The 25,245-nt window shown below is 36.5% G+C and overlaps 1 protein-coding gene across 6 annotated transcripts in view; it reads left to right on the plus strand.

The window, feature by feature from the left end:
• ZNF407 (zinc finger protein 407) overlaps window positions 1-25,245 on the plus strand; it is a 654,777-nt gene that overhangs the window by 22,337 nt on the left and 607,195 nt on the right. Inside the window, exon 1 of one of the 6 annotated variants that reach the window (XM_074201495.1) lies at window positions 7,315-9,749. The exons of the other annotated variants lie outside the window; for them this stretch is intronic. The gene's annotated coding sequence lies outside the window, so the exon portion shown is untranslated. Of the gene's footprint in view, window positions 1-7,314; window positions 9,750-25,245 lie in introns of those variants that run through there. 6 annotated transcript variants of the gene reach the window in all.

A 25,245-nucleotide genomic window follows, 5' to 3' on the forward strand; every position in this document is an offset into this window, starting at 1 on the left:
TCCTATTCCCTAGGCTCCTTCCCCCCCCCCCCATATTTACTTTTCTTGGTGACTTCTTTAACTCTCATCAGTTTATTACTTTTATGCAGATGACTCTCAGATCTGTATAAATAGCCTTTCCTTTCTTGCCCTTGAGCTTCAGCCCCAGAATACCAAATATTTATTGGATTTCAAGCAGGATATCTTAGAAATATATGTTATTATCTTATTAGAAATATATGTTATTATTATAAGTTATTAAACATAACATGTTTAAAATTGAACTCATTTTCTTTCTCCTTAAGGTTCCTCATTCCCCCTCTCGCAACCCACCTAAAATATCGATATTTCTCTCAAAGGGATTACTATCCTTTCAAAATCGTAGGTTTGTAATCTTGGCGTTATCTTGGACTCCTCACTTTTCCTCAACCCATATATATGTGGTTTATATTAGAATGAGGGTTTTCTCATAAGAGAGCTATTCCAAAGCCTTCTCTTCATTATTATTTTTTTTAGTGGAACGATAGGGTTAAATGTCTTGTCCAAGGTCAAACAGTAAGTATCAGAGTAAAGCTCAGGTACTTCTGACTCCAGCCATTCTGTGACTCTACCCACTGTGCCACCCAACTGTCCTCATGAGTCAGTTGTCCCTCCCTCAGGTCTTTTCTTTAATTAGACTTCCTCAGGGTAGCTAGGTGGTGAATTGAACGAGGAAGACCTGAGTTTAAATTCAGCCTCACACAATTAAAAATTGCTTAGTAGCCCCATTGCCTTAAGTAAATAAAATTAAAAAAAATAATTAGACTTCCCCAGTGACCTTTCAGGAATGCTTGCAAGCCCTTTATTTTGTTAAAGATTCATTTTCTTTCTCCTCTAGGATTGTATACACTCCTTTTTATAGGAAGGTATAAAATGTATGATTTTTCTCTCTTTACACACACACACACACACACTTCTAGATTTTGGTTATCATGATCCTGGGAGTTTCCATTTTTTTTTTTTTTTTTTTTTAAGGAGTTGACCAGTGAATTCTTTATTTCTGCTTTGTCCTCTGGTTCCAAGAGTTCTGGGCAGTTTTCTTTAAAGATTCTAGAAATATAGTGTTTAGGATCTTTTTTTTTTTTTGGTCTTGGTGTTCAAGCAGTAAAGTGATTCTTAAATTTCTCATTGATCTGTTTTCAAGATTGTTTTTGCAATGAGTTGTTTTATTTTTTTCAGACTTTTGATTTTGTTTTAATCTTTCCTGTCTTACAGAGTCATTGGTTTCTATTTGGTTTGTTTGAATTTTGGAATTTTGTTTGGGCTAGGGTTTTGTACCTCTTTTGCCAAGTTGTTTGTTCCTTTCAATTTTTAGTCCATAGCTTTCATTTTTTAGCATTCTCATTTTAGTGATAAAATCATCTTAAAAATCTTTTTATAAAAAAAAATTTCTTTATTTCTACCAGGAATTCCAGTTGAATTTGTGTTCTGCTTTTTTTGTTGAGACTTTGTCAATCAGTATTTTGGAGTAATTCTTTTTTGGGTTTGTTTTCTTGAGCACCCCTCTAACCGTAAAAGCTTTTTTTATGATAGGGTTCTTCCAGCCTACTTCCTGACTTTGAACTTAATGTTTAGGCCAGGCTCTGCAACTTTCTGGAGGGAATTTCTGGGCTGGTCTTTTTTCATACATTATATCATTTAGATTATCATGTTATTCCAGGATTTCAGGAATAGCTTAGACTGGTTACCTGCAAGTTTTTAGTGCATTCAAAATAGTTGCTTCTGCCCTTACCCATGATCTGAGCTCTGTGTTTTCTGATCTGAGTTTGAATTTCAGCAACGACGGCTTCCATCTCAGCCATTATCAATCAGTTGTAAAGCTCTGCTTGTTCAGATTCCCCTTTGGCTTGGGATTCCCACCCTAATTATTTCTCTGGGTCTAGACTGGGCTAGAAGCTGGAACTAAGTTTGTGCTCAATTATTATTTGCCTTTGAACTTGCTCCTTTCTGTGTAGACAGCCTTAGGGGCTTCAGATGATGACTTGACCAGAAATACTATTCCTGACCTCAGGGGACCTGAATCTGTGGCCCAGAATCAGGTGGAGGGTGACAAAACTGCCAGGTTCTACCTGCTTCCTTCACAGTACCCCAGCATGCATCTGCAGTTTCCCTGGTATGATTCTGGGACTTCTCCTGGCTTGTGCTGGAGTTCTCTGAGGAGCTCCACACGCCTTCCTGGGCCCAGCTTTTGGTTTCCGTAGACCATTCTTTCTGCCTCCTATGCCAGTTTGGGCAGGAAAAATGACTTACTTTTTTCTTGAAAAGACTGTGCTTTAGGGAAATGGAGGATGGAGAGAGCTCACTCCTTTTCTGCTGCTACTCTGCCATCATGCTATCTCTTCCCTTATTCATTGTTTGAAAGGACTGTTATATTTATAGGTGGCTTTTTAAAGAAAACAATTTTGGTTATTGTTATCAAAGCTTACTCATATAGATTTGTGAATAATAAGTTGGGACTGTGAATAATTTTTATTGATTCATTAGACCTGTGAAGAATGTTTAGGCATACTTAAAGACAGCAATTGTTTATTGGGATACAGTCTTTGAAACTTGGTGTGATGTAAAGGATACTAGACCAGGAGTTGGGATGCTGGTTTTCTTCACAGGTCAAATGAAGAAAAGTAAGTTAACTAATTGTTAAGAGGCTGAGGTTTTTTTTTTTTTTTAATAATAGCTTTACTTACCTAGCCATGTGGCCTTGGGCAAGCCACTTAACCCTATTGCCTTGCAAAAACCAAAAAAAAAAAAATTCACTTTACTGTATAAGCATAGGAATTAAATTAGCATTTTAATAATTTTTACATGTTTTTCTTTCCCTTTTTTGCTTAGAATTATAGAGCAAATTGCCTTCTAATTCCTGCTAGTGAATATTAGACTCTCTTATTATTTCAATTAAGCATCAATACAAAAGTTGAAATAAAAAGGGGAAAATTACTATGCAATCCCCCAGTAAACGTGTGTGTGTGTGTGAGAGAGAGAGAGAGAGAGAGAGACAGACAGAGACAAAGAGAGACAGAGAGAGACAGACAGGTGCAGAGGCAGAGAAGCAGTTGCTATCTTCAGTGAAGGCAGAGACATTTTGGTTTAAGTCCTGCCTCTGACACATAATGATTGTGTGATTTTGGGCAAATCTCTTAACCTCTCAGTGCCTTAGATAATTCTTTGAGACTGTAAATTGTGGAGAAGATATCTAATTGAATTGGTAGAAGAATTTTGCTCGTCTGTAGAAGTTCTCAATATCATTGAGATCACAGACCCAGTTCTTATTTTTATATATCTGAATTAGGACTAGAGGATTCTTAAATTTATTTTGTGTCAGGAACTTCCTTTGCAGTTTGTTAACCCCATCTCAGAATAATGTATATAAATGTATAAAATAAAGATACATAAATTTATAAAGTAAAACAATTATATTGAAATAAATATTTTTTCCCCCTTTCCTAGTTCACAGATACTTTAAAAAAAGATACCTTAAAATCTCTCCATGGACTCCCAGATTAAAAACCCCTAGACTAGGCTTCATAATACAGAAAACTATTCCAGCTGACATTTCTGATACTATTTAAACATTGCTGGTGTTTCCCTTATGTCTTTCTTGGTCTAATTTAGTCAGATTAGAGTATCATAGATTTTAGAGCTCAGAGGAACCTTGATTGTTATCTAGTCTAACCTTTCATTTTTCAGATGTGGAAATTTAGGAACAGAGGGGTATAATTACTTCCAAAGAGTCACATATAGTATGAATTTCAATCCAGGTTATCTGACTCAACTTTGACATTCTTTCCAGAGGTTGGTCTGTTTTTTAAAATTTATGATCATCAAGGATGGAGACTTCCACAGTAGTCTTCCAATCTATATTACCTTAACAGGCAGAAAATTCTGCCTTATGTCTTGACAAAATCTCTTCTACTTGAATATAAGCCTGTTTCCTCTTCTGAGATATGTGCCTTTTGTTTTTGTTTTGATAAAGGTGTTCTTTGTGAAGGAGCACATGATATCTTATATTCCCTAGTTTATTCCTGAATGATATTTTTAAAAAATAGATTATAAGAGGGGCGGTTAGGTGGTGCAGTGGATAGAGCACTGGCCCTGGAGTCAGGAGTACCTGAGTTCAAATCCGGCCTCAGACACTTAATAATTACCTAGCTGTGTGGCCTTGGGCAAGCCACTTAACCCCATTGCCTTGAAAAAACTAAAAAAAAATTTTTTTTAAGAGTGGAACAGTTGGAAGAAACAACTTAATCTTTTAGGTATTGGGGAAAATTTGCCTGAGTGACAGTTGAAGATGAGAAAAGCAAACAGGAAATTAAAAAAACAGTAGGAGAAAGTGAGAAAGACTGTGATGAGAAATAATTCAGCACTATAGGGAACTGTGATTTCTTTGGTACTCATTCATATTGAGGTATGATAAAAGTTTGTAGACTACAGAAACCTCATGCTTATTTGTCAAGGATACTTTCTTCTAAAAGATGGTCAGGAGAACCTGAGCATAGCAAGTCCCTAATATAACTCCAAATTAAATTGTATTCTAGTAGAAACTTAATAAATTTGTTGGAGAACTTAAAGTGCAAATTAGAAGAAAGAATAAAAATAAGATGATATGGCAATTCAGTTGTGGCAGCTACAATATGACCTATTTAAAACATACTATTGATCTTGGAAAATGGGAAATGCATATCATAGCAGACATCAATGGAGACTCATCCTTACTCTTCTGACGAGACCATAAGGGCATAGAAACCTCTAGAATCAAGCTCTTTGCCAATAGAGGTATATGTAACCCAGGAAACAAGGTACCAAAAATGGGAAGAACAACTGTGTTGGGCCAAGTATAAATTGCGCAGACTTACCCTGGAAGAATGACTTCTCTAGATATCTGAAAGAGAGCAGAGGCTACCAAATGCATAGGTGATAAATGAATATCTTATTTTTTTAACTTAATTTTTTTAAATTTACATTTGTTTCAATGTTTGTTTTCTGTAAGATATTGAGTTCACATTTTTCTCCCTCCCTTTCTTTTTCCCTCTGCCCTGTCAAATGGCAATCTGATAGAGGATATGTATGCACTATCATGTTAAACATATTCCATATTAGTTATTGTTGTGAAAGAAGAGTCAGAACAAAAGGAGAAAATTGTGAGAATGAGTAAATGTACAACAAATTTTTTTTAAAAAAGTAATAATTGTATGCTTTTGTCTGCATTCAAGTTCCATTTTTCTTTCTCTGGATGTAGATGGTATTTTCTATCTCAAAGTCTTTTAGAATCATCTTTGATCAATGTATGGCTGACAAGAGCTAAGATTATCACATAATATTACTGTTAAGATGTACAATGATCTTCTAGTTTTGCTGACTTCATTCAGCATCAGTTCATGTTAGTCTTTGCAGGTTTTTCTGAAATCTGCCTGCTCATGATTAAATAACTATTAACTAAAAAAGTGACAGCAGATATGAATAGATACCATCCCATCTCCTTGCTTTTTCTATCTCCATTAAAATTTTTTTGAGAATACTTCCTCCATGTATATCAAGGGCATAATTGTTTAAGTCATGAAGAAAAGATGATTTTGGTTAAATGATATCCCATGTCAATTCACATTTTTGCACATGTTTGTTTGTTTGCTTGTTTTTTTAACTGACTTCGAAGTGAATTTTCTTTTTAAATTTTCAATACAGAATTAATTAGTACTTTATTTTTTTACTAATCTTTTTTCTTCATGATATTTATTCTTATTTTGTACAAATAATTTTTTTATACATTACTAAAATATTCTTGTTTAAATATAATACCACCTCCCCCCAAGAAAATATAGACCTGCATAAATGATCAAGTAAAGGGGAGAGAAAAATTAAAATTATTATTATTACTATTATTAATAATAATAGTAATAATAATAATAACAGGTATGGCCAGGTGGCACAGTGGATGGAGCACTGGCCCAGGAGCCAGGAGTACCTGAGCCCAAATCTGGCCCCAAATTCCCAACAATCACCCAGCTGTGTGAACCAATGCAAGCCACCCCAACCCCATTGCCCTACAAAAACCAAAAAAAAAAAGACCCCAAATAAAATAAAATAGTAATAATAATAATAATAATAATAATAATAATAATAATAATAATAATAATGATAATGATAGTAGGGGTGGCTGGGTGGTAGACAGATCACTGGCCCTTGAGCCAGGAGCACCCAGGTCCAAATCTGGCGCAGACACCCCACAGTCACCCAGCTCTGTGGCCCCAGGCAGGCCACCCAGTCCCATTTACCCTGCAACACCCCCCAGAAAATAATAATAATAATAATAATAATAATAATAATAATAATAATAATAATAATAATAATAATGATAATAATAATAAATGTGCTTCAGTCTGTGTTCCAATACCACCACCATGATGGGTAGATCACATTCTTTAGGATAAATCCATCACAAAAGTTACTTCCATATTTTTCCACTGTTGCCATTGCTGATTGCAACTCCCTCCATTCATACTTCTCTGCTACCATGAACTATATTTTCTCTCTCCTTTCACTCTGTCTCTGCTGTAGGGTACTGAGTGGCGCAGCAGACAGATCCCCAGCCCTGAGGCCAAGAGGCCCCAAGCCCACATACCACCCCTTAGGCCCAGCATCCACCCGGCCCTATGGTCCCGGACAGGCCATCCAATCCCAGCACCTTGCAAGAAGTAAAAAAGAAAATGTGTTATATCTGACCACTCTCTCCCCATGGTCCATCCTCTCCTCCATCACTCACATCCCCCCTTCCCCCATCCTCCTTCCTCTCCTTCTTATTCCATATGTCTATACCCCTTTGAGTATATATGCTGTTTCCTCTCCTAGCCACCTCTGATGAGAACAAAGATTGCCTCATTTCCCCTCGCCTTCCCCCTTCAATAGCTCATTGTAATAGAGAAAAGTCTTATTATATGAAATATCTTAGCCTATTTCTCCTCTTCTTTTTCTTTCTCCCACTACATTTCCCTTTTATCTATTGACTCTATTTTTACACCACAATATATCTTCAAGTTCAGTTTTCTCCTGTGCTTCATCTGTAAAAGCTCCTTCTACCTGCTCTATTAAATGAGAAGGTTCACATGAGTATTATCAGTATCATTTTTCTATACAGGAATACATGTAGTTCATCATCATTAAGTCCCTCATATTTTCCTCTTCTCCTCCTTCACCCGAGTCCTGTGTCTGAAGATCAAACCTTCTGTTAATCTCTGGCCATTCCAACAGGAACATTTGAAATTCCCCTGGTTCATTGAAAGACCATCTTTTTCCCTGGAAGAGGACATTCAGCCTTGCTGGGTAGTTGATTCTCGGTTACATTCTAAGCTCTTTTGCCTTCTGGAATATTATATTCCAAGCCCTATGAGCTTTTAATGTAGTTGCTGCTAAGTCCTGTGAGATCCTGACTGCAGCTCCACGATATTTGAATTGTGTCCTTCTGGCTGCTTGTAATATTTTCTCTTTGACTTGGGAGTTCTGGAACCTGGCTATAATATTCCTGGGGGTTGTTGTTTTTTGGATCTCTTTCTGGGGGAGATCAGAGGATTCTCTCCATTTCTATTTTGCCCTCTACTTCTAGGATATTCAGGCAATTTTCTTGTAATAATTCTTTGAAAATGGTGTCAAGGCTCTTTTCCTGGTCATGACTTTCAGGTATTCCAATAATTTTTAAATTATCTTTCCTAAATCTGTTTTCCTTCCACATCTGTTGTTTTTCAGTCAGATGTTTCACATTTCCTTCTAAGTTTTCATTCTTCTGGTTTTGAAGTATTGAGTCCTCATTTCTTTTAAAATCAGCAATCTCCATGAGTTCTGTTCTTTGTCTGACGGATTTGTTCATCTCAGAGAGCTTTCTTACCTCCTTTTCCATCTGGCCAATTCTGCTTTTTAAAGCATACTTCTCCTCAATAACTTTTTGAACTGTTTTATCCATTTGACCTATGATGGTTTTTAACATGTTATTTTCTTCAGCTTTTTTTTGGATCTCCTTGACTAAGCTGCTGACTTCATTTTCATGTTTTTCCTGCATCTCACTCATTTTTTCCCCCAATTTTTCCTCTATCTCCCTCACTTGATTTTCAAAGTCTTTTTTGAGCTCTGTCATGGCCTGAGCCCAATTTCTGTTTTTCCTTGGAGTCTTTAGATGCAGGAACTTGTGCTTCCTCATCTTCAGATTGTGTGTTTTGATCTTTCTTGGGATGACAGGCAAAGTATTTCTCAGTGGTGTTCCTCTTTTTTCTTTGCTTACTCATTTTCCCAGCCTGAGCCTGGTTTTGGGGTGCTTCTTGAGCTTTTTGGGACACCCCCATAAGGATCTGTATGTGTGAGGTTCTGTCTTCCCTCTTGGTCTGTGAATGACCATATGCGCTGCCCCCCCTCTGCCACAGGGCTGAGGTGGGGGGGGCCCTGCTGTTCTATGGGGGGGGCCTAGACTGGGATCAGGATCTGAATGTGGTCAGAGCCCCAGAGTCCTGTTCCAGGGACAGAGGACAGAGCTTGGCAGTCTCTCTCCACTCCCCTCCCTAGCCTCAGGGTGTTCATGCCCTGGGGACTCCTGCTTCCTGGCTTCTGCTTTCCGTTCCTGGATCTCCGCTGCCCTGGCCATGCTGCTTGCTGAGTGTCCTGAGGGCTGGGCTTAAGGTGCTCATTCTGGCAGAGGTTCCTCCCCCCAAGTTGTGCCCAGTGCTCCCTGGGGTGTAGGTTAGGAAACTGCCCCTGCTGCTGTGAGCTGGGGGCTCCCAGCGCTCTGGGGCTGCCTCCAGGAGGCTGAAATTCGTTCACTCTGGTGGGCCACCCCGCCAACCCTGTGGAGCCGAGCCTTTCTGCTCTTTTCCAGGTTACCTTGGGTTGGAGAAATGCCTCACTGGGTCCCTCTGTGGGTTCTGTCTCTCGAAAATGTAGTTAGAATCCTTAGTTTATAAGTTTTGCTCCAGAGCAACTAAGAGATGGTCCTTTCCTGTTGCCATCTTGGCTCTGCCCCCTAATTAGTACTTTAGATATGCATACTGTTACTTTAATAAAATTTTAATAGAAATAATGCATACTGATTGACTCATGTATATGGTTACTTATCTTAGTCCCAGAGAAAGATTTTTGTCATATTTCCATACTGCCTTAACCACCACTACAATTTATCTGGAATTAACTACCCAAGTTTTGAACATTATTCTTTTTTTTTTTTCAATTTTATTTGTTTTTCCAGTTACATGCAATGGTAGTTTTTACCAATCTTTTTTTTTGCAAGGTTTTGAATTTTTTCACTTTTCTCCCTCCCTTCATTCCTCCCTCTGACAGAAGGCAATCTGTTATAGGCTCTATATTTATAATCATGTTAACCATAGATCCATATTGATATTGTGAGAGAAGACAACTCTAAACAGAAGAAAGAAAACATTAGAGAGAGAAAAAAAGGCATACATTAAACAACTTTTAAAAATTGAAGATAATAAACTTTGCTTTTCATTTAAACTCCACAGTTCCTTCCCTGGATGTGGATGGTATTTTACATCACAAGTTTTTTTTTTTAATTTTTTTAAAATTTATTTTTATTAAAGATGTTATTTGAGTTTTACAACCCCCCCCATCTTACTTCCCCCCACCCCTCCATGGAAAGCAATATGTCAGTCTTTATTTTGTTTCAGTGTTGTACCTTGATCCAAATTGGGTGTGATGAGAGAGAAAAATCATATCCTTAAAGAAGAGGCAAAAAAGTCTAAGAGGTAACAAGATCAGACAATAAGATATCTGCTTTTTTTATAAATTAAAGGGAACGGGGGTGGCTAAGTGGCGTAGTGGATAAAGCACCGGCCCGGAATCAGGAGTACCTGGGTTCAAATCCGGTCTCAGACACTTATATTACCTAGCTGTGTGGCCTTGGGCAAGCCGCTTAACCCCATTTGCCTTGCAAAAACCTAAAAAAAAAAACCCACATAAAATTAAAGGGAATAATCTTTGAACTTTGTTCAAACTCCACATCTCCTTATCTGGATACAGATGGTATTCTCCTTTGCAGACAGCCCAAAATTGTTCCCAGTTGTTGCACTGATGGAATGAGCAAGTCCTTCAAGGTTGATCATCACCCCCATGTTGCTGTTAGGGTATACAATGTTCTGGTTCTGCTCATCTCACTGAAAATCCCTCCAGGCTTCCCTGAAATCCTGCCCCTCATGGTTTCTAATAGAACAATAGTGTTCCATGACATACATATACCATAGTTTGCTAAGCTATTCCCCAATTGAAGGACATTTACATCACAAGTTTTTTAAAATTGTCTTTGAAATGTTCATCATGGTTGATCATCTGCTCATGATTTCTTATAGAACAATAGTTTTTCATCATATACATACGTATCCCACAAATTGTTCAGACAGTCTCAAATTTATTATGGGCATCCCCTCAATTCAAATTCTTTGAAAGACACACATGTTGATGAAAGCATAGATACATTAAAGTATATATACATATATATGTATATGTACTCTTCTGGAATGTATTCCATCATAACCCCTTGATGATTTAGTAGGTAATCTTTGACTTTGGTCAAGTAATTTAACATTTTGTAGCCAGTCTGATTGTGAGTCCTTTTAATTTAAAGACACTGATCCTTAGTTGACAGAACATCAGTCACCTGACCCATGCTTTTAGCCTTTCCAACTTTGTAGGTCCTAACAAGATGTTCTGTTGATGAAACTTAGCCTTTGAGAGGCCAAAGTCACTGCTTTGCTATAATAGCCATCCAGTTTTCTTTATAGCTCTTGAATACCAAGGGTTGATTGAAAATGCCTTGCAGGGAATGTTGAATAAGGTGATGGACTATCAGACTTATTGTCGTTTAGATAAACGATTAGTCAAGAAAGAGGCATTTTTATATAATGATACAGCAAGGGGGTCTCAGTGTAGCTAGGGGTTAGAGGATAGAGCCCAGAGTGGGTTTGAACTCATTTTCCTGAGTTCAAATCTAGCCTCAGATTCTTACTTGCTGTGTGATCCTGGGGAAGTTACTTTACAGTATTTATCTTTGTTCCTCATCTATAAAATGAGCTAGAAAAGGAAATGGGAAAACACTCCATTATCTTTGCCAAGCAAACCTCTAATGGGATCACTGAGAGTCAGACATGACTGAAATATGACTGAAAAACAACAGGATGTAGAATTATCAGTGAACAATACTCTTGCTTTTCTTTTTGTGGCTTTGAATGCTTTTTTCCTTGGGAAAAAGTGTATATTTTATCAAGTGAATTGTGTTTTATTAGAAGTCCTTAGTTTATTGCAATATTACAAATGTTTTTAAATAAGAAAAATTTAAAATACAGATTTAGAAAACATACAACAACTAATATTTGCTGTGGAATAAAAGAATAATGAAGTTTTTAAAAAATATTCTGAGTGTTGAGATGATTGAAACATTAGTATTTCTAAACATTAGTAATTGCATAATTTTATATTTTCTAGCAAAATCATACTCCAGTTAAGAAATTGATAATCTGGAAGAGTACATAGTATTGTAATATTTCCCAAATTTGCAGCAATTATGAGTGATTCCTCATTGGTCGATATGAGGTATCATTTTTCTTGTGATGAAATGTAAAATTTGAATACTTCTCTTATGCTCATTTCAGCTATAGTAGCTTATATTTTGCTGATTCCAAATCTCTTTAATGCTGGAACTTAATATTTTTGAATGTTTGATGTTTTTATATGTCTTTTATTCTTTCTTCCTTTCTGTGCTTTTTCTCTTCTGTTTCTTAAACAAACAGTTGATATGATAATCAGATCTCTAATAAGGAAAAGGCATTGTATAACACAGTTGGGGTACTACTAATCCAGTCACCAAAAGCAACTATAACACAGCATGCCTTTCAATTATTAAATGTAATGGAAACCTTGAATTTTAAATATAGAACAATAAAACATTTTTTTCCAAAGTGTATGGATTCAAGTTGCGTGATTTCTGCTGATGGTGAATTATGAACCAGAATTTGATCTATAATTATTGGATCAATTTTTACAGAATGAATGAGTACATATTAATTTAAAAATAATTACAAGTCTATTACAATGAATACTATAATGCACTGTCAAAAATAGCTTAGAAAATTAGATCATCATAAAAAACAGTAGACATTTTACTCTTTCCCCTTGGAAATATCAAATGAATTTGAGTAGAATCTGTTGAACCCCAAATTAGTTGCAACATAAGTGTGATAATTCCAATTACAAAATATTTTCTACTTTGTTGTAACCTGGAAGGGCATGGGTCTGTAATCCATGATACTTGGGCCCAAATAATTTTCAGTGTCTTGGCCAAGGCAGACTCCAGAAAAAATTGTGAAATATATAGTTTATTTTTGGCAACATTCCATTATCTCTTTTCTACTTGGTCTGACCCTCAATTATGTGTCCAGCTGTTGCTCATATATGCATCTGAACTAATTGCTAACTAAGAATTTCTTTAAGAGTTGCCCAGTTCCATAGAAATCAAGATCCAATGTACTCATTTAAAGATAAATTAATGAAATATGCTAAATAACATTTATATGGTATTTTCAGGTTTGCAAATTGTGTGGTTTGTGTGTAAATCATCCCCATTTTATCGATGAGGAAGCTGAATCCCCCAAAAGTTAAGTGATTACAAGGTTGTAGATCTGGAGCTGAGAAAAGACTTTAATTTGGAAACCTCATTTTAGAGGTGAGGTTCTGTGATGCAGAGAAGTTAGTTTTGCCTTGAAATAGGGGCAGCTAGGTGGAGCAGTGGACAAAGCACCAGCCCTGGAGTCAGGAATACCTGGGTTCAAATCTGTTCTCAGACACTTAATAATTACCTAGCTGTGTGGCCTTGGGCAAGCCACTTAACCCCATTTGCCTTGCAAAAAACCTAAAAAAAATATGAAGTTGTTTTGCCTTGAAACTTTTGAATTGTAAATAAATAACAAAACTTCCATTTGAAGTCAGGTCTTCCAAAACCAAACCCATGTTTTTGTTCTTTCCTGTTTGTTAAATCAGCTGCCACAGAGGGTTTGGAATCTAGTTCTTGTGACTGTATTCCAGGAGGACTATTATCAGGTTGGAGCTTGTCTGGAGGAAAATGACTGGGATGATGAGTGGAATTGAAAACATGTTATAGGGCAATTGGTTGAAGGTGCTAGGGATGTTTAGCTTGGAAAAGAGATTAGGTGAGTCATTATAGTTCTCTTCAGATTTAAAGGTTTATTTTGCTCCTCTCAGTAAACTGAAATTACATGGATGTAGATTTCAGTTCATCATGAGGAAAACTTGTAATAATTAGATGATCCAAAATGGAATGGACTGGAAAGATTAAGTTCACCATTGTTGGAAGTCTTCAAGTGACAATGAATTAGGATGTAGGAGAAGAAACCAAATTCTCTGTTGTTATTTATAGCTCAGTAGAACCTGGATCTACCTAGCTTTTCAACTTGAGTATTATGTATTGAGTCCTTGTCCGGACTCCCTCAATCTTCCTCAGGCGAGCATTGGAGGGGTGGGAGACAAGGAAGACAAGTTTCTCCCTATACACCAAGGTCTCTGTTTATTGAACCAAATACCAGTGCTAAAATATCCTTCCCAATCTCTAATCCACTCCCACTCCGATGGCACTTAGTAAAACAAGACTCTGGTGCTCAAGGACACAAGGTGAAAATATTACAGTGCCCCCATACACAGCAGTCCCTAACAATTATGCATTCCTCCCTTTCATGCATCCCCAGTAAACTGACCTTGCTGTTCCTCAAATTCAACTTTCCATCTTATCTAGAATGCATACCCAGCTCTGCCTCTTAGAATCCTTAGTTTCCTTCAAAGTTCAACTCAGAATTAACTACTATGTTCAGAGTACTTTCCTGATCTCGGCTCTTAGTGGTTCCCTCTAAAGATTACTTGGTATTCATTTATTTTGCAAACAGGATTTCCAAAATATTTTAGGGTAGATTTAAAGCTTTAGTAATTTAAACACATTTTAAGATTAAACATGGCACTAACATTTTGGGAGCACTCAGTATATTTTGCTTCTACTGATATTTTTAGATCTCCCCTGATAAAAGTTTTAGTTTATTGAGGGCAGCAACTATGTCATTTTTGCTATTGTGTTCCCATTCCTGGTTGGGTACCTGGTATGTGCTAAGTACTTGGTAATACTTGATGATTGATTGGCTTATGTTGGCTTACATGACCATGTCAATTCAACCCAGCCCTGCCCTTCATACTACCCTGAGTTTCATACAACTTTGATCCTAATCATCAACATTTTTTTGAGCTGTCAAAGCCATAGTAACTTCATATACTGCCTCTAGATGACTGCTATTTTTTGAGATTTATATCCAGAGAAAATAAATGAGAATGAAAAAAAAAAGCAAATCACCTCTGAGAGCTTGCCTGCTTCTGTGGTGAGAATTTAAAATTGAAATCAAGTGCTAAACCATTCTCTCTGCTGCTCGAGTTAATCATCCTCATTCATAGGTCTGGTCACTTTGCTAAACTGTACCAAATATTAGTGTTTTTTTTTACCAAATGAATAATAAAAATGTCTGAGTCACACATTTATGTCATTTTGTTCTGTTTCCATCTTACCTTTCTAGTCTTGTTTCACAGTATTGCACTTTGGAGTGGGATTGCCAGGTTCTCTGTAGATGCCACACTCTTTCCACCTAAAGATTGTGTGTAGGGGAGAGGTTTGTAGGGGATAAGAATGAGAGAGAACCACAGAGAGAGAGAGAAAATAAGATTTATTAAAGCATATAAACTGTGAGGGAAATTTCTAACTCATGAAACAGCTAGACTCATGTAAATAATATCCATAAGGTGAGAAAATAATGCTTAACAGTAACTTTAAAGATAGGAGATACACTCAAGAGTTATCCATAAGCATTTCTTCAATGCTTGCTCATTATGCTCCAGGTGCTGCCTTAAGTGTTGAAGATCACAGAAAGGCAAAAGGCTGGTTCTTCCATTAAAGTTCTCACAGTCTAATGGGCAACATAAAATGCAATCAACTGTATGAACAAGACATCTACAGGACCAATTGGAGATAGTTTGCAGAGGGAAGGCATGTGTTTGGATTGGGGGAGGGTTGGGCAAAGATTTTTTTGTGGAAGGTGGGATTTTAGCTGAAAACTGAAGGAAGTCAGGAAGAGGTAGAGCTGAAGAGGGAGACATTCTTGTCATGGGCAACAGCCAGGGAAAATGCATGAAATTGGAACAGTGAGGAGGCTGGTATCCCTCCATCATAGAGCAGATGGGAGTGGAGGGCTAAGGAGTAAGAACACTGATAAGGGAGGAAGTCAGATTAATAAAGGACTTTGATCACCAGCAGGACTTTATGTTTGATCTTGGAGATGATAGGGAGTTCCTACAGTTTTATTGAGTGGAAGATGACTTGGACAGACCTTCAGTAAGTGCAGTTTGACAGCTGAACAGAGGCTGGACTTGAGACAAGGTGACTCATCAGTAGATTATTGTCAGGCATAAAGTAATGAGAGCCTATACCAGATTGGTGCAAGTGTCAGCATAGAGAAGAGGATGTGCACAAGGTCAAATCAACAGAGCTTGGTAATAGCTTGGATATGGTGACTGAGAGTGAAGGGTTGAGGATGGCATGTACGATTTTTTTTTTTTTTTTTAGGTTTTTGCAAGGCAAATGGTGTTAAGTGGCTTGCCCAAGGCCACACAGCTAGGTAATTAAGTGTCTCAGACCGGATTTGAACCCAGGTACTCCTGACTCCGAGGCCAGTGCTTTATCCATTATACCACCTAGCCGTATCCATTACGCCACCTAGCCGGGCATGTACTATTAAAGTTAAACATAAAATCTTAACATTTGGTTTCAAAAATGGACACAAATAAATGGGAAAGGCATGGAGAGATAATTGTTTTAAAAAATTCTGGAATTCTTAATAGGTATCATTAGCGTAGTATGGCATTCAAAAAAGCTAATAATGGTCTTATGCTTATGAGAATAACGGATACCCAATGGCAACAAATATGTTTCATTGGTTTCATCCATTCAGTGTCAGAAGTGCTAGAGGAAATCCCCTAGTGCATTGGATCCTTGTGGAAGATTTATGAGAGGTCAAAAACAATCTAAGAAGTCATTATTGGATTGCTGTCAGCATTATCACCCAGGAAGGATTATCCAGAGTTTACATAGTGCTTGAAGAACTAAAATCTATTCACATTGGATTATGTTAAGAAGAAGGTTATCTAAGATGAAGAAAGAACTAGAAACCATGACTCAAAACTGGTTGAAGGAATTCAACGTGGAGGGAAGTCTTAATAAAAGTATAATAGCTCTCTTCAAGTCAAGTCAAAGCTACTTTTTTGTTTGACTTCAAATGGAATTGACCCAAAGGAAAGTAGCCTTCCGTTAGCAGATTTCCTATTCCTTTAGGTATTGTAGGCAGGTCTTAGATGGCAAGGTATCATTTAAATTGTCGAAAGGACTCTTGTTCACAGAAAGAAATGTCTTCTAAAGAGCCTTTTCAACTTTTATATTTAGTGATTAAGAAGGTTTGCTAAAATTATACCTTCCTTTTCTTGGGGGGGAGGGCAATGGGGTTAGGCTTCTTGCCCAAAGTTACACAGCTAGATAATTATTAAGTATCTGAGGCTGGATTTGAACTCAGGTCCTCCTTACTGCAGGACTGGTGCTCTATCCATTGCACCACCTAGCTGCCCTGAACCCCAGTAATTATTAATGTTAGTAAATTTTTCTTGGAGTCCTTTACAAAAAAGGAGTTTGGGTTTTTATCCAGTTGGATTGATTTAAGTTTATGGTTTTGCAGTAACCAATAGCAGAGTTCCTTATTTCACTCCCTTTATTTCACAACAACCCACTCCCCTTCTTTGTTGTTCTACAGAAGAAGAAAGTGAAAATGAAATTGGTTTAATGATATGATCAAAATCCTAAAGGTACTAAGTTGCCCAAATGGAATGAAGACTCAAATCTTCTACCTCAGTATCTAGGATACTAAACTGCCACATTTAACTAGATCTTCTAGAAATGATTTATAGGAAGAAACAGAGAAGACAAAGGAGGAAGACAGGTAGGTGGTAGGTGGTAGGTGAATGGTAAAATGTTCCAGATTAAATACTGACACCAAGGAGATAATGTTTTTGTTTTTTTTTTAGGTTTTTTGCAAGGCAAATGGGGTTAAGTGGCTTGCTCAAGGCCACACAGCTAGGTAATTATTAAGTGTCTGAGGCCAGATTTGAACCCAGGTACTCTTGACTCCAAGGCTGGTGCTATATCCACTACACCACCTAGCTGCCCCCACCAAGGAGATACTGGACATAATGAGTATAAGAATTGTGTGAGATAAGGGTTAAAAGATGGTTGTGTTTTCTTTCATATCAGTATCTGGATTAACATTGTTTATTAAATGACTCACTCCTTTGAATTTTCTTTTCCATGAGCATACTCTTTATACTTATTGCTATTCTGTATGGTTTTTCTATTTTTTCATCCACTACCAGAAAGTTTTAGTGATAGGACTATAGAGATAGAGAGAGGATCTGGACCCTGTGATTTCACTGGTATCAGGAATTTGCTAATGAGAAAATTCTTTCTAACTGATATCTGTAACTTACATTATTAGAGAGCTGTTCACAGCCTTCATCTGGCAAGTAACTTAATCATGGGTCATTCACTCAATATGTATGAGAAGTAAGGACTCAAACCAAGGTTTTCCTGACTGCAAGGCCAACTATGTATCCATTGCATCATACTTGTGGTTTATGGTAGTTTTCTTTAATGCTGTTTTTTTTTTTTACAATAGCCTTTAAAAATCTTGGACAAATTCAGTTTTGTTATACTTTTATATGTATCTCCCTGACTTTTGTTGTAGTCTCAATTCATGCTATTTTAATAATTTTATTAGAACTGCATGAAATCTTTAAAATTATTTGTAAAGCATTTTACTATGTTGAAGCAATCTGACTGTAGCTCTGTGTTCAGACCCTAACTCAAAATGACTACTCAGAGTCCTCTCAAAGTGGCAGCAGAGAGTTAAAATTTAAATCGGTTGTTGCAAGAAGTGGGGCAGTTCCTAACTCTCTATGAGAGAGCAGGAAAAAGCCGAATTACAGAAGCTGAAGCAGAGTTTAAAAAACACAAAAATGACAACCTATTCCCCCTCCTCTTTTCTGCTGACCTTTACAACAATTGGTCAAACTTGATGGTCTGAAGAGAAGGGAGGTGTACCTAAGCTTTCACAGGAGGGTCTGTCTTTGTTTACATCTTATATGGTTAGGGTGACAATTTTTTTTAGCTGGAGATCTGGGTTCTCATGCTCACCTGATTCTTGACAAATAGAAACTGAGGCCTATGGCTTAGACTAATTTAGCATTATGTTTCTGAAAAGTCAGCACTTTTGCCCCTCACATCTGGAAATATCATTTCTTATTTCTCTACATTTTAGACTTTAATTGAAATTACTAATAAAGGGATTTCCAAACAAAATTATTTGTCTTTTTCATTTATTAAGGAATCTAGCAGTATCTTAACATAGGCATGGAATATATCTTGTTGGAAAATGTCTGATAAATCCATTTTTGGGGGCGTCTAGGTGGTGCGGTGAATAGAGCACTGGCCCTGGAATCAGGAGTTCAAATCTGGCCTCAGATACTTAATAATTACCTAGCTGTGTGGCCTTGGGCAAGCCACTTAACCCCATTGCCTTGCAAAAACTAAAAAAAACCCCAACAAAATCCATTTTGTTTACTTGGATTGAAGTGCAGGTTTTTTTGGTACAAATTTCACTAACTTCAATAATTAAAAAAATAAACACAGTGTGGTCTTGTATTCCCTGTGCCTTGCTGTAGTCTATTGTTTTTTAAAGTCTGCAAGTTTCTTTCTCTTTTCATGAAGTTTTTCCTTAATATTTGTGTAGTACATTCTGATATTTTCTAGTAGTGAGAAATTCAGCTCCTCTAGTCCTGTTTTTATTCCTTAAAAATATTTATTTTCCGATTACGTGCAAAAGATAGTTTTCAACATTCATCCTTTAGCAAGCTTTTGAGTTTCACATTTTTCTACCACCCTCCCTTCCCTCATTTCCTCCCCATGGCAACAAACAATTATATGCTGTATAGGTACATCGTGTTTAACATAATTCCATTTCAGTCATATTGTGAAAGAAGTTGAACTAAGGGGAGAAAAATGTGAGAAAGAAAGAAAAACCAAGAGAAGTTTTAAAAAGTTGAACTATGCTACTCTTACAGGTACAATGTTCTGGTTCTGCTCAGTCTTGTTTTTAAAAGATATTTATTCATTTATTTGTTGTTTGATATCTTGCTCTCTTTCAGTTGTCTTAAATTCATCCCTTAGTACTTTTACAGTGTGTCTCCTCTTTTCCCCTCCTTATTCTTTCAGTTTTCCTTACAAACAATTCTTGCTGGCCATTTTTCTCATCCAAAACCTCAGGAGTGATGATGTTAGGTTTAATGTCACTGAAAACAAAATAGTTTCTTACAGAATATTGACCAATTATTTTCGATTTTTGTGTTTATTGTCCTTACTGCTTCATCATTAAATGATTTAGTTGAATTGTTTCTCCCTGTTAACCTTTCTGCAAACTTGTTTGTTCTTTCATTGTTTCTAATCATTTTTTGAGGCAGGTACTGCTTATATTCTTTAATAATCTTCTTTCATGATTTTTTTCCAAATGAGTTTATATTTTGAACTTTTTTTTTGCTTTTTGCTACCTTGCTTTGCCATTTTGTAAGGGGATCAGAAGGAATTTCTATACTGTTGGCTTATTTGTTTTGGCAATTGCTTTAATCTGTAATACTTGCTTAGAAATAATGAAAATAATAATAAATGGTCTGTGTATTTTTTATTATATCCCATGTCTTAGCAGCAATAGCATGTTTACATATGTTAGGTTGAAGCTATTTTAATTACATATCGCATTTTCTTATTTTTATTTATCTTCTTTTTGATATTGAGATCTTTGCTCCAACAGTTCCATGGTCTGCACACAGCCAAATAACTTGGAAATTAGTCATTGATGGGGTGGCTAGGTGTTGCAGTGGATAGAGTACTGGCCCTGGAGTCAGAAGTACCTGAGGTCAAATCTGGCCTCAGACACTTAATACTTATCTAGCTGTGTGGCCTTGGGCAAGCTACTTAACCCCATTGCCTTGCAAAAACCTAAAAAAAAAAAATTACTTACTCACTGAGCCTCTTGATTGTTGGGATATATCTAAATTCATTTTCCTTGATTAGAGGTTATTTCAATTTTATATTTATACTTATACCACCTAGATCAGATTTAGGTGCTAGCGTTTGGAACATAGTAGGAATATTATAATGCTTGTTGGGTGATCGTTTTAAAAGGATACATCATATGGTGCTTATCAGGTCCAGTGCTTTCTTACTTTTGTCTTCAATAAGATATTCTGTTGCTGCTTTTGTTTCTTAATTCTGAACCATAGTTTCCAACCTTTTCTGCTGCTCTTCATTACTTTGAAGTTACCATATATTAAGGTATTTTGTCATCTACATTGAAGTCACACAATATTAAAGATTTTTTTTCCTTTGGAAGGTCTTATCAAAAATTTTGTTATTGAATTATGCTTCACTTGTCCTCTTAAGTGCCATTTGAATAACAGGATGAGCTGCACTAATAGTCCTGGTCAGCCTTTTGTTCATATTAATTATGATTTACTGTAGTTTGAAATGACCAAATATCTTATGAAACGATCGTGTTGCATTTTGATATGTGAAGAAAGTAATTTGTCCATTATTTGCTGAAGAACCACCAGTAAAGCATCCTTTCATTTAACTGCAACTACTTGGCATCTTTTAGGTTTTTTTTTCTTCTCATAGTTAAAATGTCAGTATTGATATAGATTCATTTCCTTTATTTCAGAGATTCTTAACCTTTTTTTGTGTAATGTACCCATTTGGCAGTCTGAAGTCTATGGACTCCTTTGATTAATGTTTCTAAACAGGCAGAGATTTCATTACCTGCTTATTAGCCTACTGAGGATGAGCATCTCACACTTTACTAGAATGGTCCTTGAAACAATATGCAGTCTATCTTTGGGACTGAACTAGAAATCTTTCCAGGATAATAAAACTTGTCAATATTTGCTCTGTGTTGACATAATATTTGAAAACTAAGGGCCACTGCTCAGCTGTATTGAAGTAGAACAATTGGAATTGGGCCTAATTTATTTTGTGAGATCTTGTTTATCATTTTTTATTTTAGTTTCAGTTCTTTTTTGTTAAATTGAATAATAAATTTATTACAAAAAATAAACTTCCCTGTTATACTGAATTATGAAATGCCATTTATTTGTATACATAATTACTTTGGATATCAGTAGTAATTTATAGGTAAGGTGATATTTGATTTGTTTTTTCTGTATAAATATTTTATTTTTTATTTCATTTTTATTTTATTTTATTTTTAATTTTTTACAATTTTCCCCCAATCTTGCTTCCCTCCCCTCCAGCCCCCACAGAAGGCAATCAGTTAGTCTTAGTTTATTTTGCAGGCAAACAGGGTTAAGTGACTTGCCCAAGGTCACACAGCCAGTTAATTATTAAGTGTCTGAGGCCGGATTTGAACCCAGGTACTCCTGACTCCAGGGCTGGTGCTTTATCCACTGTTCCACCTAGCCGCCCCAATCAGTTAGTCTTTATGTTGTTTCCATGATATACATTGATCTAAGTTGAATGTGATAGAGAAATCATAACCCTAAGCAAGAAAAATAAAGTATTGTGCACTAATGGAAAGAGCAAGTCCATCAAGGTTGGTCATCACCCCTATGTTGCTGCTAGGTTGCACAATTGTTTCACTGCTTCTGCTCATCTTGCTCAGCATAAGTCCATGCAAATCTTTCCCAGCTTCCCTGAATTCCCATCCTTCCTGGCTTCTAATTGAACCAATAGTGTTCCATGGCATACACATACCACAGTTTGTTAAGCCATTCCCCAAATGAAGGACATTTACATTAATTTCCAATTCTTTACCACCACAAACAGGTGGGCTATAAATATTTTTGTACAAGTGATTTTTTTTTTGTGCACTTTTTTTTCATTAAGCTCCTGGCAATTCTTGACTTTTTATTTCTCCATATGAATTTACTTACAATTTTTTCTAACTCATTGAAGTAATTTTTTTTGGAATTTTGATTGGTAGGGCACTAAACAGATAGTTTAGTTTTGGTAGAATTGTCATTTTTATTATATTAGCTCTACCTGTCCATGAGCAGTTGATATTTGCCCAGTTATTGAAATCTGACTTAATTTGTGTGAGAAATGTTTTATAAATGTTTTCAGAAAGTTTCTGAGTCTGCCATGGTAGATTCTCAGTTATTTTATATTGCCTGAGGTTACCTTGAATAAGATTTCTCTTTCTAGCTCTTCCTGTTGTATCTTGCTAGTCATATATAGAAAAGTTGAGGATTTATGAGGGTTTATTTTATATTCTTAAACTTTGCTAAAATTGCTAGTTGTTTCCAGTAGTTTTTTGGATGCTTTCTTGGGATTCTCTAGGTAGACCATCATGTCATCTGCCCAGAGTGAGAGTTTTGTCTCTTCCTTCTCAATTCTAATTCCTTCAATTTCTTTTTCTTCTCTAATTGCTGAAGCTAACATTTCTAATATGATATTGAATAGTAGTAGTGATAACGGGCATCCTTGGTTCACTTCTGATCTTATTGGGAATGCCTCTAGCCTCCCCGCATTGAATGTAATGCTTGTTGATGGTTTCAGATAGATGCTGCTAATTATTCTAAGGAATTGTCCATTTATTCCTACATTCTCTAGTGTTTATTTTTGGTTTTGTTTTAGGTTTTTTCAAGGCAAATGGAGTTAAGTGGCTTGCCCAAGGCCACACAGCTAGGTAATTATTAAGTAACTGAGACCGGATTTGAACCCAGGTACTCCTGACTCCAGGGCCGGTGCTTTATCCACTGCGCCACCTAGTTGCCCCTCTCTAGTGTTTTGTTGTTTTTTTTTTTTTTAGGTTTTTTTGTAAGGCAAATGGGGTTAAGTGGCTTGCCCAAGGCCACACAGCTAGGTAATTATTAAGTGTCTGAGACCGGATTTGAACCCAGGTACTCCTGACTCCAGGGCTGGTGCCACCTAGCTGCCCCTTCACAGTTCTGCTTTTTAAAGCATTCTCAGTAACTTTTTGAAGTGTTTCATCCATTTGACCTATGCTGGTTTTTAACATGTTATTTTCTTCAGCATTTTTTGGATCTCCTTGACTAAGCTGCTGACTTCTTTTTCATATTTTTTCCTGAATCTCTCTCGTTTCTTTTCCCAATTTTTTTCTTATTTGATTTTCAAAATCTTTTTTTGAGCTCTGTCATAGCCTGAGCCCAACTTTTGTTTTTCACGGAGTCTTTAGATGCAGGAGCTTGTACTTCCTTATCTTTAGATTGAGGAGGATTCTTGGGATCATAGACAATGTATTTCTCAGTGGTGTTCCTCTTTTTTTCTCTGTTTACTCATTTCTCCAGCCTGTGCCTGGTTTTGGGGTGCTTCCTGAGCTTTTGAGTTATTTTTGGGACACCCACTTTGAGGTGTTTTATTTTTGGTACCCCCCCCCCCCCCCACTGGTATCTTTATTCCTCCAAGGGCATATACTCTCTTGCCTGTGCTTTGATATGTAGATGACCACAGGCACTCCCCTTTGCCCTGGGGCTGTGAGGAGGGTCCCTGCTATCTTAGTATGGCAGGTCAAACTGCAACCTGGATGTGAATGTGGGCAAGCTGCAGAGTCCTGCCACCAGCACAACAGAGAGATTTCTGCAGTCTCCTCTGACCCCCTTACTGTCTGTGGGCTGTGCTCTGGAGGTGCAGCCTGGTTTCCCCTGATTCTCGCTGTAGGTTCTGTGGCTGGTGCTCCTCACTCCACATTCATTCTGGTGTAGCAGAATTCTCTTATGGCCCCTTGAAGCTGTTGCCAGTGATGCTTAGGCTGGGCTGGGCTGGGCTGCATTGCTTTTTTCTAACCCTGGTCCTTGTCCTGGTGAAACACACCTTTTTTGTGGAACTTCTGAGTTATCTTGGACTGGGAAAATGCATTACCCAGTCTTTCTGTGAGTTCTTCCCCTCTAAATTTTGGCTAGAGTCATAATTTTTTGACTTTTGGAGTTTTGGGGGTGGGGGAAGAATTCCTTGGAAATGCTTCCTTCATGCTGCCATCTTGTCTCTGCCCCTCTGTATAAATATTTTAAAGGATTTTTTCCATTTGATTCTTTTTTAATGGTCTTTTTCTTCATTCTCCTTCATTGTGTGCCATGTACACTCTCACTTTTCTTGCCTTTCAAGTAAATTAAAAGAAATTTAAAAAAAGGACACTAACTTTCATCATTGAATGATTTCTTTTAATGATTTTGTTATAAATTCTTTAAAGTAAAGATTTCTAATGAAAATGCTTAAAGGACAAAGGAAGGTCTGTATCATATATAAAACCTAATCACCCCACCCCATTTTTTTTTTAGTGAATAGACCCTTTAAACTAAATTAGTAAAGGATATAAATTTTGTTGTTTCACTTTTTTAATATTTCATGGATGATTTTATAGATAAAATTACATTTAGCAATAAATATGAAGAAGAATTTATATAGCCTGTTCTAGTTTGATATGAAATAGCAAATCCTATTCCTCTGTAGTTGTAAAGAAAATTCATTATAATGTCTTTAGTTGTAAGAGATGGTTTCATTGTGATTAGTTACATTGATAATAAAACAATCTTTTTACAAATGACTCAAGATGTATGGGATTGTATGTGTCTGCTTCCAATGGCATTGAATTCACATATGTTCTATCTTTTCTATTCTTTTAAAAGATTTCTCTTAAATCTTTGGAGATTTAGAAACAACAAAAATACACAAGAAATAACAGCACATTTTTTAAGAAAAACTTTGTAAAGAATTATTTAGATTGCTGATTTTATCAGGCAGTCTCTGAATAAGTCTTGTTCTTTAGAAAAAATTGAACTTGTCAGAAATTCTTGATTTTCTTATCAAATTTTGATTTTGTCACTGGGATAAATTTAATACCTTTTCATTTTTATTTTTAGGTGTTTTTTGCAAGGCAAATGGGGTTAAGTGGCTTGCCCAAGGCCACCCAGTTAGGTGATTATTAAGTGTCTGAGGCCATCAGTCATAATAGAAGATGGTTAAATTTTAATTTACTTTTTAATATGAGTGAACATTTCATATTTTTTATTATTTATGCA

The sequence above is a fragment of the Macrotis lagotis genome, chromosome X (genome assembly GCF_037893015.1).
Source record: "Macrotis lagotis isolate mMagLag1 chromosome X, bilby.v1.9.chrom.fasta, whole genome shotgun sequence".
Taxonomy (NCBI): Eukaryota; Metazoa; Chordata; class Mammalia; order Peramelemorphia; family Peramelidae; genus Macrotis; species Macrotis lagotis.